This window comes from Amblyraja radiata, chromosome 3 (assembly GCF_010909765.2).
Source record: "Amblyraja radiata isolate CabotCenter1 chromosome 3, sAmbRad1.1.pri, whole genome shotgun sequence".
Taxonomy (NCBI): Eukaryota; Metazoa; Chordata; class Chondrichthyes; order Rajiformes; family Rajidae; genus Amblyraja; species Amblyraja radiata.
The window spans coordinates 52,817,494-52,834,904 of NC_045958.1; the positions used below are offsets into that span (position 1 = coordinate 52,817,494).

The 17,411-nt window shown below is 44.2% G+C and overlaps 1 protein-coding gene across 3 annotated transcripts in view; it reads right to left on the minus strand.

The window, feature by feature from the left end:
- Positions 1–17,411, minus strand: part of rfx3 (regulatory factor X3) — a 291,788-nt gene that overhangs the window by 193,537 nt on the left and 80,840 nt on the right. For all 3 annotated transcript variants that reach the window (XM_033017807.1, XM_033017806.1, XM_033017810.1), the window contains exon 2: positions 14,043–14,095. The gene's annotated coding sequence lies outside the window, so the exon portion shown is untranslated. The remainder of the gene's footprint in view (positions 1–14,042; positions 14,096–17,411) is intronic.

Genomic DNA, 17,411 nt, shown 5'->3' on the forward strand with positions numbered 1-17,411 from the left:
AGTACACTGCTCTGACTGTCATTCTCTCGCCTTACCCTGGATCCGATACCAGTATAATACAATAGAAACTGCTGGGAGAAATCAGCAGGTATCTGACACAAACAGCTGCTCCCTCTTGCCCTTTAAACTGCACCTTTATTATATAAACAAAAAGCACTGTACCTTTACTAAAGCACTGTACCCTTAGCCCACTGTACCTTTACTAAAGCACTGTACCCTTAGCTCACTGTACCTTTACTAAAGCACTGTACCTTTACTAAAGCACTGTACCCTTAGCTCACTGTACCTTTACTAAAGCACTGTACCTTTACTAAAGCACTGTACCCTTAGCCCACTGTACCTTTACTAAAGCACTGTACCTTTACTAAAGCACTGTACCCTTAGCTCACTGTACCTTTACTAAAGCACTGTACCTTTAACCAGAAAGCAGAAATGCTAACCTGAGGTTACACCCAATCAGCTGCTTCGTCTAGTCTGCTTCCGCCAATCAGCGGCTTCCACCAGAACCCTCCCTATGGAGTGTGGAACGTTACGGGTTTTGGTAAAAGCCCTGACCCTCCTCCACTCGCTCCAACGGTCCCGGGCCTCTGTGAAAGTAAGCCCCGCGCCCGATTTAAGTACTCACCGCCCTGACCCTCCTCCACTGTCTCCAACGGTCCCGGGCCTCTGTGAAAGCAAGCCCCGCGCCCGATTTAAGTACTCACCGCCCTGACCCTCCTCCACTGTCTCCAACCGTCCCGGGCCTCTCGGTCCCGGACCCCTTGGAGAGACATAGAAAGAGACTCTGCATTGATTGCTCACAAACTATAAACCAGTTCATGGAGCTTGATGCATTTCCATTACCTCGTATAGAAGAGATTATCAATACATGAGCTAAGTATAAGATATTCTCTACTTTTGACCTAAAAAGTGCTTACTACCAAATTCCTTTGAAAGAATCAGAGAATAAATACACTGCGTTTGAAGCAAATGGGAAATTATACCACTACTGCAGAGTTCCTTTTGGTGTAATTAATGGCGTGGCTGTTCTTCAGAGCCTGATAATCAAGCCTGATCCAGAAAGACTCCGCCCACTCCAAGAGATACCTGTTCTAGCTACATTAAACTCTCTACGAAGGGTTCTTGGTATGTTTGCATATTATGCTAAATGGATACCAAATTTTTCTGACAAAATTCAACCTTTGATTAGAGCAAAATCTTTCCCCCTTGACTCTACAGCAATTGGTGCCTTTACTTCTTTAAAGAACCAATTGGAATCTGCAACATTATCCGCCATCGATGAGGATCTCCCATTTGTTGTTGAATGTGATGCCTCTGATTTAGCTGTATCAGCACCATTAAATCAAGCAGGACGAGCAGTGGCTTTCATGTCTCGTACTCTCCAAGATAGTGAATTGCACTACCCACCCGTCGAAAAGGAAGCTACAGCAATTATTGAAGCAGTGAGAAAATTGAGTCATTTCCTTGCTCGGCAGCACTTCACTTTGATAACAGATCAGCGTTGTAGCTTTTCTGCTGGATAATCGTAAACGAACGAAGATTAAAAACAGTAAAATTCATGAATGGAGAATTGAATTATCTGCATATAGTTATTCAATTGAGTACCGCCCTGGTAAGGATAATGTTGCTCCGGATACATTAACTCGAGCATTTTGTGCCTCTGTTCATTCTTCTGCACTCACTGACCTTCACAATGGGCTGTGTCATCCTGGAGTCACTCGTTTGTTACAGTTTGTTCCAAAAACTTACCTTTCTCTACAGAAGATGTGAAGATGACATGTGCTTCATGTAGAATCTGTGCTGAATTAAAACCAAGGTTCTTCCGTCCTGAAGAGGAAGATTGATCAAAGCTACTCAACCGTTGGAATGTTTGAGTATTGACTTCAAAGGGCCTTTACCATCTCCTCTCAAAATGTTTATATACTTACCATAGTTGATGAATATTCGAGGTTTCCATTTGCTTTTCCTTGTCCAAATATGTCAGCTGCTACGGTTATCAAATGTTTAGATCAACTTTCATTCTGTGGATTTCCAAGTTACATGCATTCCTATAGGGGCACCTCATTCATGTCAAAAGATTTAAAAGACTACTTTTCTAATAGAGGAATTGCAACAAGTAAAACAACACCATATAGAAACATAGAAATTAGGTGCAGGAGTAGGCCATTCGGCCCTTCGAGCCTGCACCGCCATTCAATATGATCATGGCTGATCATCCAACTCAGTATCCCGTACCTGCCTTCTCTGCATACCCTCTGATCCCCTTAGCCACAAGGGCCACATCTAACTCCCTCTTAAATATAGCCAATGAACTGGCCTCAACTACCCTATGTGGCAGAGAGTTCCAGAGATTCACCACTCTCTGTGTGAAAAAAGTTTTTCTCATCTCGGTTTTAAAGGATTTCCCCCTTATCCTTAAGCTGTGACCCCTTGTCCTGGACTTCCCCAACATCGGGAACAATCTTCCTGCATCTAGCCTGTCCAACCCCTTAAGAATTTTGTAAGTTTCTATAAGATCCCCTCTCAATCTCCTAAATTCTAGAGAGTATAAACCAAGTCTATCCAGTCTTTCTTCATAAGACAGTCCTGACATCCCAGGAATCAGTCTGGTGAACCTTCTCTGCACTCCCTCTATGGCAATAATGTCCTTCCTCAGATTTGGAGACCAAAACTGTACGCAATACTCCAGGTGTGGTCTCACCAAGACCCTGTACAACTGCAGTAGAACCTCCCTGTTCCTATACTCAAATCCTTTTGCTATGAAAGCTAACATACCATTCGCTTTCTTCACTGCCTGCTGCACCTGCATGCCTACTTTCAATGACTGGTGTACCATGACACCCAGGTCTCGCTGCATCTCCCCTTTTCCTAATCGGCCACCATTTAGATAATAGTCTGCTTTCCTGTTTTTGCCACCAAAATGGACAACCTCACATTTATCCACATTATACTGCATCTGCCAAACATTTGCCCACTCACCCAGCCTATCCAAGTCACCTTGCAGTCTCCTAGCATCCTCCTCACAGCTAACACTGCCCCCCAGCTTAGTGTCATCCACAAACCTGGAGATATTGCCTTCAATTCCCTCATCCAGATCATTAATATATATTGTAAATAGCTGGGGTCCCAGCACTGAGCTTTGCGGTACCCCACTAGTCACTGCCCGCCATTGTGAAAAGGACCTGTTTACTCCTACTCTTTGCTTCCTGTTTGCCAGCCAGTTCTCTATCCACATCAATACTGAACCCCCAATGCCGTGTGCTTTAAGTTTGTAAACTAATCTCTTATGTGGGACCTTGTCGAAAGCCTTCTGGAAGTCCAGATACACCACATCCACTGGTTCTCCCCTATCCACGCTACTAGTTACATCCTCGAAAAATTCTATAAGATTCGTCAGACATGATTTACCTTTTATAAATCCATGCTGACTTTGTCCAATGATTTCACCACTTTCCAAATGTGCTGCTATCCCATCTTTAATAACTGACTCTAGCAGTTTCCCCACTACCGATGTTAGACTAACTGGTCTGTAATTCCCCGTTTTCTCTCTCCCTCCCTTCTTAAAAAGTGGGGTTACGTTTGCTACCCGCCAATCCTCAGGAACTACTCCAGAATCTAAAGAGTTTTGAAAGATTATTACTAATGCATCCACTATTTCTGGAGCTATTTCCTTAAGTACTCTGGGATGCAGCCTATCTGGCCCTGGGGATTTATCGGCCTTTAATCCATTCAATTTACCCAACACCACTTCCCGACTAACCTGGATTTCACTCAATTCCTCCAACTCCTTTGACCCGCGGTCCCCTGCTATTTCCGGCAGATTATTTATGTTTTCCTTAGTGAAGACGGAACCAAAGTAGTTATTCAATTGGTCCCCTATTGCCCTTTATCACCCTATTGAAAATTGTCAGGTTGAGAGGTATAACGGAATCATTTGAAAAGCAGTGAAGCTGGCATTAAAGTCAAATGACATACCAGATCAGCAGTGGAAGTGTGTTCCACCAGGTGCATTACACTCCATCAGATCTCTACTGTCAACTGCTACCAATGCCACTCCACACGAGCGGTTCTTTAACTTCAAACGGCGTTCTTCTAGTGGTACTTCTCTGCCATCAGGGTTGGCTAACCCTGGGCTTGTGTTGCTTCGTCGGTATGTCCGATCAAATAAGAATGAGCCCTTTGTTGATGAAGTTGAACTGACTGATGTTAGCCCTTCTTATGCAACTATCAAGTATCAGGATGGACGTTGGTCAACTGTCTCATTTCGTGACCTTGCACCATGTCCGTCTTCTCCATCAGCTCCGTCACTCCTTGATAATATTAATCGAGAACTTCCTCCAACACTCCCATCATCCCCTATGGAAACTTCTATAAGTAATTCTAAAATTGTAAATCTAAATAACAATATGAGTGAAGTTGATGACCAAGCAATGTATGTACCAACAGCTATTGAAACACCATTATCTCCTGAAGCTCCAGTGCTGCGACGGTCATCAAGACGTACTAAACCTCCTGACCATCTCAACTTATAAATAGGAGGGGAGAATGAAGTGGGCGCATGTGCACATGTGCGGGGCTCTTCCAGAGTGTGCGCATGTGCGGGAGTTTTCGGGTGGGAAAGGCCTGCGGAATCAGCCATGTTTTCCAGACGTTTCTGAAGTTATGTATTACAGAAATGAGTTGCTTAAAGCTTAAATAAAGTTTAGTAAATTATGAGTAGTGTAAGAGTTTCATTTGCCTCACAACACCCCCCTCCCCTTCCCCTCTCTCCCCTTCCCCCCTTCTCCTCTCCCCCCTCCCCCTCCTCTCCTCTCCCCTCATCCCCCCTCACCCCCTCCTCCCCCCCACCCCCTCCATCTCTCATCCCCTCTCCCCCCCTTTCCCACTCTCCTCCCCCTCCCCCCTCCCCTCCCCTGCACCTCCCCCCTTCTCCATCCCCCCAACCCCCCTCTCCACCCTCTCCCTCGCCCCACTCTCCCTCTCTCTCTTTCTCTGCCGCTCTCTCTCTGTCTGCCCCTCTGTCTCTGCCCCCTCTCTCTACCCCTCCTCCCTCTCTAGACACGCCTGCGAGGTGGGGGCTATGCGTCAGTGGATAGGACGGGGATGGGGTAAAAGGAGCCAATGAATAATATTGAAATAACATGGGGGATGGTTAGTGTCTGTGCGTGTGTGTGGGGGGGGGGGGGTGGTAGTTAGTGTGTGTGTGATGCCGCCCCCCCCCCCCCCCCCCACCAGCGACCGTGCATTGAGGGGACGGGACCCAACGGGTCCCCCTTGGTCTAGTGACATATAAAAATATACTGTGCGTTCATGGAACAGCATAAGAAGATCCGATTCGATTCCGATTCAACTTTAATTGTCATTGTCAGTGTACAGTACAGAGACAACGAAATGCAGTTAGCATCTCCCTGGAAGAGCGACATAGAATATGATTTCAATAAATAAAACTATTTACATGTATACAGACATAGTGTTTTTCCTGTGGGAGGAGTGTCCGGGGGGGGGGAGGGGTGGGGGTGATTGGCATTCACCGAGGTACATTGTTGAGTAGTGTGACAGCCGCAGGGAAGAAGCTGTTCCTGGACCTGCTGGTCCGGCAACGGAGAGACCTGTAGCGCCTCCCGGATGGTAGGAGGGTAAATAGTCCATGCTAATAGCTAATGTCCCAAATGTTCAATATTTGAAAGAAAAAATAAGACTGTTCTAATAAAAATAATTAAATGTATGGAAATATATTTGAGACTGATATTTCAAAATAATGCTAACAGGCATTTATCCAAAATAAACTCTTCAATACAAACTTTTTAAAATTATAAACCTGTACTTTTAATGATATATTTAAAAATCTTATTTAAGGTAATCCAATGTATGCTGGAGGAAATCTATTCCAATTTTATATCTACTTCAGCAAAAATATTTCAGTAGAACAAGTTTTACTATAATAAAATAACTGGCAATTATTCATACATGACCACCACATCCGAAAGACACTTTGCACCATTTTCTTATCATTTCCTCTGTATGTACCATAAGCCGCTTTGTACTAAATCAATGTAAAATAATGATGGTTAAATACATTATTATACAATAGAATAAAAGGTAACAAATCCCATGCAGGGCCATTAGCCTTCTTTGTTAAGGAAAAAAGCCAATTATCTGCAGCTGTCAACCGTAAAGATCCAGAACCATTTAGGCTAACATTAGTCTCCACCTGACTAAAGCAAGGGGCAATTTTAATTCTTTATGATGTAATTCCCTTTTGCTATACAAGACAACGTGAATGCAACTAAATAGCACTGACTATTAGCTAAAAGAATGAAAGTGTTGAAAAAGTTTTGCATCAGTTAGCAAATATATATTTTGCTGCAGGATCACATGCACTGTATAAAAGTAATCTTCCCAACCAAAACTACAAAGAAAAACCACACTGACTACGGAATAGGCTTGCTTTTCTTCTGAAGAGAGAACTACAGTTCAGTTTCTGACAAAATGTTTATTATAGCAGTTAATATGAATGAAACCAACACCAACCAGTGGCAGTGTGAACTGTGAGGAGGATGCTATGAGATTGCAGGGTGACTTGGACAGGTTGGGTGAGTGGGCAGATGCATGGCAGATGCAGTTTAATGTGGATAACTGTGAGGTTATCCACTTTGGTAGCAAAAACAGGAAGGCAGATTATTATCTAAATGGTGTCAAATTGGGAAAAGGGGAAGTACAACGGGATCTGAGGGTCCTTGTTCATTAGTCAATGAAAGTAAGCATGCAGGTACAGCACGCAGTGAAGAAAACGAATGGCATGTTGGCCTTCATAACAAGAGAAGTTGAGTATAGGAGCAAAGAGGTCCTTCTGCAGTTGTATAAGGCCTGGAGAATTGTGTGCAGTTTTGGTCCCCTAATTTGAGGAAGGACATTCTTGCTATTGAGGGAGTGCAACGTAGGTTTACAAGGTTAATTCACGGGATGGCGGGACTGTAATATGCTGAGAGAATGGAGCGGCTTGGGCTTGTAGACTCTGGAGTTTAGAAGGATGAGAGGGCATCTTATTGAAACATATAGGATTATTAAGGGTTTGGACACGCTAGAGGCAGGAAACATGTGTTAATCCTGGCCAGATTGAAGGGGCTAGGACTCTAACATTGGGTAAAAGCTTCAGGGCTGCTGGGAGATTTGGTCAATTTGAAAGTGCTCTCTGTGGAACTGGGACAAGCTGCAGAGTGGTGCCAGTTTGTCTAGAGCCTAGATCCAAACTGCAGGAAAAGAATAAGAACATCTGCAATCCCTGTCAATTAAGTGCAAAATGCATAGAATGGATTGGATGACTGCAAACCAGACATACACCTTGTAAATAATGTTGCAGAGTTCTACTTTGCCGAGTGTTGATTGGATGAGGTATTGAGCCTTGTCTGGTTTTCTTGCAGATCAGGGTAAATGTTGTTATGTTTGCTTCGTGCGAGAGGCCTTGTTTGAATACAATGTATTAGCTGCCGTATTATTGGGTTAGGGAAATGTCTGTTATGTATGGGGTTAATCAATATCTGTAATTGGATTGTAAAGAGACCACCCCCATGTGGTTCGGCCCCTCAAGGTCCGGGGACCTATAATAGTCCGCTGCCACGAGGTCCTGCGTCGATCTTCTGTGAGAGCGTTTGGGACTGCGTGACCTTCTGGAGTGTCTCTGTTTAAGCGAGGCGTAGAGGGCTTGATCAGGCAGATACGAGGATCGAATTCGCGGTGGTTAGGTAAAGTGATTGAACTGTAATTGTGTTTTGTCAAAATAAAGATTAGTTGCGCAAGCGCTTGATTCAGTGGTTTTTGACTGAAATTAGACTGGGGGAAGCTTAAAACAAGCTATTTACACATGTTCCCAATGTTGGGGGAGTCCAGAACCAGGGGCCACTTTTTAAAAATAAGGGGTAAGCCATTTAGAACGGAGACGAGGAAACACTTTTTCACACAGTTTGTGAGACTGGAATACTCTGCCTCAGAGGGTGGTGGAGGCCGGTTCTCTGGATACTTTCACGAGAGAACTAGATAGGGCTCTTAAAGATAGCGGAGTCAGGGGATATGGGGAGAAGACAGGAAGGGGATACTGATTGGGGATGATCAGCCATGATCAAATTGAATGGCGCTGCTGGCTCGTAGGGCCGAATGGCCTACTCCTGCACGTATTGTCTATTGTCTTTTTTCAACCAAATTGTTTATTGATCTCATGCATCCTCCGAGAAAGTAATGCAATATTAGTTTATTTAAATAAATCATAAAATAGATTATTTTATATCTAGGTAATGTCTAGGATTGAGTTGGGATTTTAAAATGAAAAATCAAAATCAAATCTGAAGCCAAATCTGTCCAATGCTCATTTTAATGGAGTTTCCATGGAAAGTGAGCAACCAACAGTAAATATATGTATTTCATGTAACTATTTAAAAAAAGGTCATGTTTATCCATGTTTAGACCTGACACCACATGGCCACATTTTTCAAAGCTTTCGAATGAGACATCTGAAGAGAGGCGAGGACTGCCACATGATAAAGATCACCAGCATTGCTTGTGATCTTAGAATTTATTCTCCTCCATCCCGTGCCATTCGGCTTTCCCAAGTAAACCTATTATCCACCACAAGCATCGGCCCCCACCCGATAACAGCTATCAATAACTTTTATCTGCAGTCAATGACAGCCAACTTTGCAATCACTCACCCAACACTCTACCTGCCAAGCAAAGAATCCCCTCAACCTCCAAATAAATTAAAATTCAAGTTCACATTTATTGTTACATGCACCAATTAAGGTACAGTGAAATTTGAGTTACCATGCAGCCACACAATCAAAAAGAACAGAAAACATAATAGAATTTAACATAAACATCCACCACAGAGGAATCAACATTCTTCACTGTGATGGAAGGCAATAACATTCAGTCAATCTTCCTCCTTTTGTTCACCCGTGGTCGGGGCCATGAATCCTCCACAGTCTCCGCATTGGTCGGCCCGATGTACAAGCCCCTTCGTCGGGATGTCCGAACTCTGACGTTGGGACGGACGGAACACACACACTCCGCGGCTTGGAGTTCCCGAATCGGCCACTTTCTTACTAATGACCGCCGCTTCACGATGTTATAGGCCACAGGCCAGCGGTCGGAACACTTCTTCTGGCAATCCCCGACAAGGGATAGCCCCGCTCCGCGATGGAAAATCCACGGCGTGCCAGCAGCTAGAAGATCCGCAGACGGCGGCTTCACAATGTTATATTCCGCAGGCCGGCGGTCGGAGCACTTGTTCTTGCGATCCCCGGCAAGGGATCTCCCTGCTCCGCGATGGTAAGTCCGCTGCGCCTGCTGCTGAAGCTCTGGGGAATCTCCGAGAAAGGCCGCACCAAACCAGTTGTTAAGCCGTCTGGTGGGCTGGCAGTTGACTCACGGCTATTCCTTGAAATTCCATTTCAAGCAGGGTGCACGGCCACCAAATTCAAGTGCAGTTTCTTCCCACTTCAAGCCGGGTGCAAGGCCACTAAAGACACTGAGAAATGTATCTCTTCTCTCACCAATTGCCAACAACCCTTCGTTCAAGCCGTCTATTTTAGATAAGACGTTCACACACTGGGAAAGATTAGGAATTAAAAAACTGGGAGATCTTTATGAGATGGGAACTCTTCTCTCATTTCAAGAATTACAGTTGAAAGATCATCTGAAAGGCAGCCAATACTTTAGATACCTTCAAATACGAGGCTATGTGAAATCATATATCCAAGACTATCAATATGTTTCCAGATACACTAGACGAATGTATGAATAGAAACTTGGGTTCAAACAAGTTAATATCATACCTGTATAATACCCTTCTAAATATACAAACCCCATCGTCAGAAGTAATTAGAAAAGCTTGGGAAGATGAGCTTGGCCTAACAATTTTAAAAGACAGATGGGAGGAAAGTCTTCCATACATACATAACTGTTCTATTAACATTAGGCATTCGCTAATACAATTTAAAATACTGCATAGACTCTATTATTCAAAGTCTAAACTGAATAAGATCTTCCCAAATCTTTCTCCTATTTGTGATAAATATACATCAGTCCCTACTCTTAAGATGTGGATTACAAACATGTCCGAGACACTACATCTTGAAAATATTAGACTTGTCTTGGCAGAAAAACCAGATAATTTTTCCGAGACATGGATACCATTCATTGATTACAAGGATAGTATGGTGCAACACAACTTTGGATTTAAATCTAACTATGGGTTGGGTGAGGTGGGTGGGGAGGGACGAGAGGCAGGTATATCACCACTTTTCTCTCTCTTTTTCTTTTTGTGCTTTTTTATTCTCTATTCCTCTCTTCTTTCTTTCTTTTACCCACTCTTTGGCTACACTACTTTGGTAGTCTAGGGGTCCTATCTTTGCACATCTCACTTTTTCTCTTTCTTGTTCTTTCTCCTTTCTTTTCTTCTAATTCAAAGCTAAAAAGTCAAAATTGAAGCTGTACAATAACTGTATAATTGTATATGCCGTTTGTTTTCCTCTTGTACATTTGCTTATAATACGCCCACACTTCTGGGTTTTATAGTCCCTCCCCCTCCCACCAGAAGGTGCGTGGCCTTCATAGCGTGATAGACAGGAGAGAGAATCTCAACATTTTCAAAACATTAATAACTCTTTTATTTTTCATCGATGGGAAAAACCCTCAGCACCTGATGAGCAGTGGGGGACTCTGAGTAAGATGGCCAAAAATCACAGCCGTACGTGGTAGCGTTTTTTCTAAAATCAATATAAAGCGCAAACAGGAAGTGGTCAAGATTAGACTTTTAATTATATAGAAGGCAAGGCAACTTTAATTGGGCAAGGCAACTTTAATTAGGCAATGCAACTTTAATTAGGAAAGGCAACTTTAATTAGGCAAGGCAACTTTAATTAGGCAAGGCAACTTTAATTAGGCAACACAGCTTTAGCATTTCCAAACCAAAGGCAACACAGCTTTAGCATTTCCAAACCAAAGGCAACACAGCTTTAGCATTTCCAAACCAAAGGCAACACAGTTTTAGCATTTCCAAACCAAAGGCAACACAGCTTTAGCATTTTCAAACCAAAGGCAACACAGCTTTAGCATTTCCAAAATATATTTTCAAACCACATTAAGGGCACCGACAGTGTCATTCACAGCTCAGACTGAGAGACGTGACCCTCTCGCATCCCCATCTTGCAGAGACTGACTGAGGCACTCAACATTTCCTGATTTTATAGTCCCTCCGGAAGGGGCGTGGCCTTCAGGAGAGAGAATCTCAACATTTTTTAAACACTAATAACTCTTGTCCTGCGCAGCGGAGGGGGACTCTGAGTAAGATGGCCAGAAATCACAGCCGTAACTGGCAGAGTTTTTTCTAAAATCAATATACAGAACAACAGGAAGTTGTCAAGATCAGATTTTTAGTAATATATAGAAGGTAGATACTAAAAACAAAAAAAACCGAAAGGATGAACACGCTGCTGGCGAGGCAGTCACTCGCGGCGCCACCCGATAAGCGCGATCATACATAGATTTGGGGGCATTGTTTTTGACTTTGCACTATTATGTTTACAAATCTGTTGTGCTGCAGCAAATAAGAATTTTATTGTTCCATTTTGGGACATTACCAAAACTCTGTCTTGTTTCTGGCTGTCTATGTGTAAGTGTGTGCAAATTTCTATTTTCCTATTTTCTTCCAAACGTTAGGCCACAGCCTTCCCATTTTCACACATTCTACTCACATTTTTCCCGTCGAGGCGATAAACATCTTCCCGTCGCATTCCCCATGTATATTTATGCACTTTTTAATCGTTTAAAGTTTTTTAAAAAGCCAGAAAACTCACCCATTTCGGACAAAAAAACCCGAGTGACGTCACAATTGACTCGCAAGGCAGGACGGGACACTCCGGGAGGGAGGGGCACTTCAGTGCACTCGAGTGATGTCACAATGGACTCGCAAGGCACGATGGGACACTCCGGGAGGGAGAGGCACTCCAGCGCACTCACGTGGTGGCCATTGCTGGCGCCCGAAGGGTGGGTGGGGCTGGAGCTGGAGTGAGAGCTGAGCCTGGGACTTGGGATGGGGCCATGACTGCCAACGCCCGACACCTGGTGGCAAGGGAGGTGCCGCGGGCCCTGGCTCCATCCGAGCCTGGTGCTGGAGCTGGAGTGAGAGCCGAGCCCGGGGATGAATAATAATCTGCTGCTAGAACCAAGTCAGGGCCGGGCCGAGTACGTGAACCAGGTTGAGTTCCAGGCCCTAGCGCTGCTCTACGACCTGGGTAGGTCCGGGGGCAGGGAATGGGAGTGAGGGGAGGAGGATTAGGGAAATGAGGTTGAGGGAGATGGGGTGGTAGATGGAGATCGGGGTGGGGGGGGTAGAAGTGTGATGCCCACTCCCTATCTACCCTCACTCCCACCCTCTTTACCCCTTCTCTCTCTATCCCCCTCCCTCTCGCTCCCTCGCCCTCCCTCCACTCTACCCGCATCCCTCTCTAACCCCCACCCTCGCTACCCCCCTCCCTCTCTACCCCCCTCCCTCTCCCTCCCACTCTCTACCTTCCTTCCCCCCAACTCTACCCCCTCCCTCTCCCCCCTTCCTTCCCTCTACCCCCTCCCTCTCTGCCGCTCTCCCTCAACCCCCTCCCTCTCTACACCCCCCCTCTCCCTCTCTACCCCCATCCCCCTCCCTCCCTCTCTACCCCACTCCCTCTCTACCCCCATCCCTCTCTACCACACCTCTCTCTCTACCCCACCTCCCTCTCTACCCCACCTCCCTCTCTACCCCCTCTCCCTCTGTACTACTCCTCCCTCTCTACCCCCTCCCTCTCCAGGCAATGAAGAGGGAAGGTGAAGAGGAAGAGGAGGGAGTGCTGGGGGATGAGGAGATATGAGCCACGCCTGCGCAGTTGGGGGCTATGTGTGAGTGGTGGAATCTTACGTTGGGGGAGCAGACCCAATGGGTCTGCACTTAGCCTGCACAGTAATGCCTCCATCTTCTATGTCACAACGGGAACCCATCAGCCGTGCTTGCGCAGTTGGGAGGTATGGGTGAGTGGTGGAATATTGCGTTCGGGGACCAGCCCTCCCTTGTGACGCTGCTCCCCCGCCCCGCGTTGGGGGATGGGACCCAACGGGTCTAACTTGGTCTAGTGTGACAATAAAACATTCTTGACGCAAAACCTGACACCTTTTTATTTATCTCTCACAATGGGGCATATTGATAGAAAATCTCCAGAATAAATGTGCACAAACCATGAGTTCTAACCAGTATTAGAACTCATCCTCCAGCAAGGTATTAGGATGAATGTAACATTCTAAATCCCACAGATCCCATTATTAAAAAGCGTTATAATTTTGCATCATATGCAAATTCAAATTTCCTCTTTAGATGGTGCATAAAATTAATTGAAAGTGTAAGCAGGATTACTCAAATCCAATATATTCAATTAAATGTATTTTTACCCAGTCAATGAGAGCAGAACAAGAAATCAGTTAAAATGGACAATTTGGTGATCTTAAGGCCAGTTGGTTTTGATATAGATGGTTTAATTAAAAATAAAATATCTCAGTAAGCTCAACTTCCATTGGTAATTTATTGCACAATAGTCTATAAGCTATTGTGCAAGTAATCACCAATGGAAGTTGAGCCTAAAAGACACAGTTCTCACCTTGGCCACAGGCAGTTGAACCTTTTGGGTTGTTCTTCCTGAGATATTTTATTTTTAATTAAACTTTCCACAACGAAGAAGCTCAACAGAGTGGAGCAGCAGGACTGTGCATATGCCAGTGATTTTCCCATGTCACCAAATCCTCACAGTCAAGATCTTCATAATAAAGGCAAATATACTTGAAAAATGAGGCGCGGGACATTGGCAGGTGAACTGCAGAAGCATTGGTAGAAACCGGAAAACACGTCATAAATCATACTGGCACCTGGGCTAATTAACAAAAGGTAATCTTTCAAAAAGTATACAACGTTACATCGATGTTGAAAGAAAAATGCAGAAATTATTAAAACATTTTTGTGTACTCACATTGTGACCGTTGTTCTCCAATTGTGGGTTCTAACAATGGACTTAGCAGGAACCTGAGGGATAAAATGAGGAATACAAACTGAGTTTTGAAACAAATAATAAATTTGATCAGCATTGAATTATAAATAATGTGCTGGATGAACCAGCAGGTCAGGCAGCATCGATGGAGGGAAATGGACAAACGACATTTAGTGTCGAGGCCGTTCTTCAGACTTTGGGACCCTGAGCAAAAAAACAAAGAGTTGAGTTTCTCCAGAGCTTTATTTTGTATTCCAGAATCCAGCATGTTCACTCGCTTGTGTCTCCATTAAAAAATTCTCGTAATGCTAGATGCGATTCTGTCATGTCCATGTGAATAAATCTGCATAAGATTTGAACAAGACAAAGGCATGTTGACCTGTCAAGTCGTCCTCACTATCGCCTGGAGACATGACAAAATAGGACGAGCATCTCCATACAATGGTCAAATATCAGACTGACAGCATAATCCATATTAGCCTCCTCCTGAGGCGCTGATCATCTAGGAAAACTATATCCTTCTCTCCTTAAGTGACATCAAAATACAGCATACACCATTATATTTAGCAAATGATTTGGGTTGTCACAATGTGCTGGCTGAAGCATTGAGTACTTGGAATCGAGAGCAAGGCATTCCTCTAGCCAAGCTGTTCCAAGTCATAGCTTTAAAACCAAATAGTAAATAAGTACCCACATAAAGTTAGTGCGAAAGGAATCTGGAAAAAAACTTTCTGCTGGGTAGAATAATAATTACCACAAGAGTAAGATGGTGTCATTGTTGGACGCCCTGTCCACAGTAGTCCAACCAAGCCTTTGATGTCCTCCCCATGGTTTAATAGTCACAATGACAGCTTCTTATTTAAGAGCCATTTGTTCTTACCTACAACTGCCTAACTCAGTGCAAGATCTGGGTTGTTCACCTTCATCATTCACAGTCAATTTCCCATTCACAATCAGATTATCTAATTGGCGAAAATCATTACTGGATTGATGATGAAAAATGTTAACATGATCAGGAATCAATGCTTTGACATAAAACCAGATTTGAGTAATTTGAATAGTGAAAGAAAGACTTGTACTTAAAAAGTAGCTGTATTGCTTTCCCTTCAAATTAATACTTAGCCAATGAAATATTGTTTTAGTGCAATGAAAACAGAAAATGCTGGAAATACTCAGCAGTCCATGGAGCATCAGTGAAGAGACAAATAGAATTAACATTTTAGGTCAATGGCCTGATTTTGTCACCTCCAACGGAATCCCACCACTAGTCACATCTTCCGATCTCCACCCCTTTCTGCTTTCCACAGAGACCATTCCCTCTGCAACTCCCTGGTTCACTCATCCCTTCCCACCCAAAACACTACCACCCCAGGAACATTACCTTGCAACCACAGGAGATATAACAGCTATTCCCTATACCTCCTCCCTCGACTTCATCGAGAAACCCCGACAGTCCTTTCAGGTGAGGCACTTGCACCTCCTCCAAGCTCATCTACTGTATCCGTTGTTCTCGGTGTGGACACCTATATATTGACGAGACCAAACGCAAACTAGGAGATCGTTTCACTGAACCGCTATGCTCAGTCCTCCTTGGTCTACGTAATCTCCCAGTTGCCAAACATTTTATCTCCCCTTCCCATACTGACCTTTCTGCCCTGGGGCTCCTCCACTGTCGGGGTGAGGTCACATGCAAATTGGAAACAGTACCCCATATTTCACTTGGAAAATGCTCGCACCCTATGTGCCCATTCCATACCTACCCTACCCCACCCAACCACCCAACTCAACGTTTTTTTAATGTCTCAATTTACTGCGCTCTTTTAAAAAGGAAAGCCAAACAGAAAATAATTGACATAAAAATTCATTCATTTTGGAACTTTAGGTATTTACTAGACTAAGTGGGACCCGTTGGGTCCCAGCATCACACGGGAGGGCTGGTCCCCCAACGCAATATTCCACCTCTCCACCAATTCCAATATACACTCACACACACACACTTACACACACCCACACTTACACACACCCTCCACCTCACACACACACTCACACACACACACTCGCACTCGCGGGGGGGGGCTTTCTGGAGCGCTAGTATGGATGTTGTGGGCTGAAGGGACTGGTTTCCAGAGGGCTAGTATGGACATTGTGGGCCGAATGGATTCTTGGGCTAGTGGCTCAGTCACTCAAGCCTGTTGTGCTGGCAGCTCACTCACTCACGGCTGGTGGGCTGGCAGTTGGCTCACGGCTATTCCTTGAAATTCCATTTCAAGCAGGGTGCAAGGCCACCAAATTCATGTGTAGTTTCTTACCACTTCAAGCAGGGTGCAAGGCCACCAAATTCAAGTGCAGTTTCATACCATTTCAAGCAGGGTGCAAGGTCACTAAGGACATAGAGTCATGACCTCTCCCTCCTCCATCTTGCAGAGACTGAGCCACGCCCACACTTCTGGGTATTATAGTCCCTCCCCCCCTCCCACCAGAAGGGGCGTATCCTTCATGGCGTGATTGACAGGAGAGAGTTTTTTTAAACACTAATAACTCTTTTATTTTTCATTGATGGGAAAAATCCTCGGCACCGGAGGGGGACTCTGAGTATGATGACCAAAAATCACAGCCGTACGTGGTAGCATTTTTTCTAAAATCAATATAAAGCGCAAACAGGAAGTGGTTAAGGTTAGACTTTTAATTATATAGAAGGCAAGGCAACTTTAATTAGGCAAGGCAACTTTAATTAGGCACGGCAACTTTAATTAGGCAACACAGCTTTAGCATATCCAAACCAAAGGCAACACAGCTTTAGCATATCCAAACCAAAGGCAACACAGCTTTAGCATTTCCAAACCAAAGGCAACACAGCATTTGTATTTCCAAACCAAAGGCAACACAGCTTTAGCATTTACAAACCAAACGCAGCACAGCTTTAGTATTTCCAAACCAAAGGCAACACAGCTTTAGCATTTCCAAACCAAAGGCAACACAGTTTTAGCATTTCCAAACCAAAGGCAACACAGCTTTAGCATTTTCAAACCAAAGGCAACACAGCTTTAGCATTTCCAAACTATATTTTCAAACCACATTAAGGGCACTGACAGTGTCATTCACAGACTTTTAATTATATAGAAGGCAAGGCAACTTTAATTAGGCAAGGCAACTTTAATTAGGCAAGGCAACTTTAATTAGGCAACACAGCTTTAGTATTTCCAAACCAAAGGCAACACAACTTTAGCATTTCCAAACAAAAGGCAACACAGCTTTAGCATTTCCAAACTATATTTTCAAACCACATTAAGGGCACTGACAGGTCAGTAAAACCACTCACAGTTTAGTAGACATGTGTTCAGTGTTATTCGC